General features: G+C 33.3%; 1 pseudogene; it reads left to right on the top strand.

Annotated features, from left to right (window-relative positions):
- Positions 1 to 2,005: 2,005 nt before the first annotated feature.
- Positions 2,006 to 2,887, top strand: LOC108686641 (annotated as a pseudogene).
- Positions 2,888 to 3,551: the final 664 nt, after the last annotated feature.

Below are 3,551 nucleotides of genomic sequence, written 5' to 3' on the forward strand. Positions count from 1 at the left end.
AAATCTCATGAAATCATACATGCTTGGAAAGCGTTGCAGTAGCGGTTCGTCTGAATGACTGATGCAGTAACAATGCCCGAGCTTTTTTTCAGTTTCATCCCCTCCATCACATTTCTTCTGGAATGCATATGAAATTGTTCAACCAACACAAGCGAAAGATAAAAAATGCAAACGCCGATATATGACAGTTTTGTTAGTAATAAAGGATTTTTTAAGGAACATTCGACGTATTAATACGACATATTTCTCAATGACATGAATGTAATTTTGATACATTGCGACGTTACCAAATTGTATGCATAATGATATAAAATTTAAAGATCGAGATGCATTGCGACACTGCCAACTAGTGCGCATAATGATATATCTCGTAGTTCTACTCGCCATAGTATTCGTACTCTCTCTCCTATCCACCGTGGTTCTATAATTATCATAATATTCGCGCTCTCTCTTCTTCTCGTTATATTCTCTCCCATGCTTTCTTCTTGCTCACAACTTTATTAAATAAATATGATTTGTTTTACGATTTTTTAATGATATGACTTAACAATGATTTTAATTTAGCAACTAATTATAATAATATTTTTAATAATGTAATGTAATATAAATAGATCTGAGCGTTCCTAATTATCAAATCGTTATAAACTATTATTGAATAACTATCGAACACTTATTATACTACGTTGTACTACTGAACAGCTATCATATTATTAATTAATTCTAAATAATTATAAAGAGAAGATTCTTTTCCACTCGCGGTAAGGAAAATCAGAAATGTGCAGGTTTCAAAATTATGAGAGCATAAGCAGATGATGTCATAGAAAGGATCAAAAAAAATATTTTAGGATTTTGGAAGAAAGAAGTAGAGATTAGAATTATAATTTCTTATTATTCAATTCTTATTTTACGAATTTGTTTAACTTATTTGAGGAAAAATTGGACGACTTCTTATCATATATAATTCTAAACTGTTGAATAGAATCAGGAGAAAAGGAGAATGAAAATAATTTTACAAATTTCAGTAATATATTTAAGTATCATATTATACATTTTTGTAAAGCATTAATATATTTCTTACTTTAAATGTAACGCAGTGTATACAATACCATCTAAAGTGTAAACATAATTCACACTTCATGATTAAAGTTTCATCATAAACTTCACGCAATTTTTCAATGCACCATATTTATTGTTAATACAATTTTGCGTATAGTAGTCACAAATTATTGATATATATATTTTCTCTCACGCGATTTTATTAAAAAGAAAAGGTATTCATTTTATGCCTTTTATGATGCGATTTTACAATAGAATGATAACGAGCACAATTTTAATAATATTTTAATAATATAAGTCAACCAGCCGGACACGCTTTCTTATTAAGTAATTTATTTTCACGAAGACGTGAAGAAGGAATGATGAAGAGATTAGGGAAAAGATAAGTTTTCAAAGAAATATATATATTTTTTAATATAGATTTATTTATCTATAATAATATTTAATACAGCACATACAATATAATTTAAACCACCAAGAACTTATAGGCTGTCAATAAATATCTCCTCATCAAGTTATGAGGTATGTAGTGAAGTTTCGAAGATGTATAGGAAAATGCACTGTAGAAAATAGAAAACATGTAAATAGACTTTAAAAAAGTACATAATGTATAAAATATATAATCAAAATTTTATAAAATTTGAATAAACTTACTGTCGCTCTCTTATTTTAATATAGATATCATAATTACATTTTATGACATTGAAGTTATATATGTTCCACAACGTTTATGTGTGGATGAGCTTCGCTGTATGTGCCATCAGTAACACTATGAATCGTACGAAGGCAAGTCAATAAGTTAGAAAATCTGTTAGAGGGCACTCGCAGTGACATGTCATATTACTTTTTGACAAGTAGCATCTCTCAGCTGATTACTGTCAAATTTTGAGCGGAATTTCATCGCATGGTTTCATTTCTGTAGACGAACAACATTTGTATTTTTTGTAAAATGGAAAAAAACGAGTTTTGTGCAGTGATCAACCATCTACATATGAAAAGTTTACGCCGAAAGAAATCAAAGCCGAATTGGATGTTCTTAGCACATCTGCATCAGCATTTGCGACTGTATACAATTGGGTGAATGAATTTAAACGTGGTCGTACATCCACATGTGATGCATCTCGTTCGGGATGTCCAATTGAAGTTGCTACGCCAGAAATCATCGATATTGTTTTGATCGACGAGTGAAAGTGTGCGAGCTTGTTGAGGCTACAGGCATATCACATGACACAGTGATTTCAATTTTGCACGAACAATTGGATACGAAAAAGTTATCGGCAAGATGGATAAGCGCGACCGTGTGACGATTTCAAAACAATGGACTTCATCAGATGAACCAGCTCTGAAGAAGGCGAAGAACTTTAAAATCGATCGGAAAGGTGATGGCTACAGTTTTTTGGAATGTACGAGTATAATTCATATCGATTACCTTCCGTCGAAGCAAACGATCAATGGCGATTACTCCGCAGTCTTATTGGACTGTTTCAACATTTTAAAGAAAAAACGTCTCCATTTGGCGAAGAAGAAAGTGCTCCATCAAGATATTGCACGGGTTCACACGTGCCAGACATCGATGGACAAATTCAACGAATTCCGCTACAAATTGCTTCCCCATCCAACATATTCGTCAGATTTAGCCCCCTGCAACTATTTCCTGTTTCCAAAGAAGAAATGGTTTGAAGGAAAGAGATTCATCATCCGAGAGCAGCTCATCGCCGAAACAGAGGCTTATTTTGAAGGACTGTACAAATCATATTATTCAGACGGCTTGAAAAAGTTGGAGAATCGTTGGATCAAGTGTATCGAGCTGAAAAGGGATGTTAAGAAATAAAATTAAATCGATAAAAAAAAATGTATTTACTATATTTTTCTAAAAGCTTATTGACTTGCTCTCGTACAATGACATGTAGGAAGATTTAAATTTACGTAATCATCAAACTTCGAATCACATCTTAAAATATTTATATATCTGCTACGTCTTATGCTTGGTACACCATGTATTATTGCGAGTAAACACATTTCAAAATCCAAGTTCTTTATAATAATGCGATTTAAATGCTTCATCGACGAGCAATATTGTTTATTATTAGGTGTACAACTTTGCTTCCGCCGTTTTTTTTCCAAAATTCGAGGCTTTATTGTAAAAAACTGGTTACACATTTATGATTCAAAGTAATGTCCATCGCATTACTTTCTCCCATCTTTCGGGTAGCGTACAAATCCCGCGTCGAAAAAACTGGTCATCTTTTGAGGCTATCCACGAATCGATCCAATTTTTTACTTCTTCATAAGACCGGAAGTGCTGGTCAGGCCGTGTGCCATTGATCGAAACAAGTGATAGTCAGAGGGAGCAACGTCTGGAGAATACGGCGGGTGGGGTAGGACTTCCCATTTCAACGTTTTCAAATATGTCTTGACCACTTTCGCAACATGGAGTCGAGCCTCGTCATGCTGCAAAATCACTTTATAGTGTCTCTCGTTGTATTGCGGCCGTT

Source organism: Atta colombica, unplaced genomic scaffold (genome assembly GCF_001594045.1).
Source record: "Atta colombica isolate Treedump-2 unplaced genomic scaffold, Acol1.0 scaffold188, whole genome shotgun sequence".
NCBI classification, from domain to species: domain Eukaryota; kingdom Metazoa; phylum Arthropoda; class Insecta; order Hymenoptera; family Formicidae; genus Atta; species Atta colombica.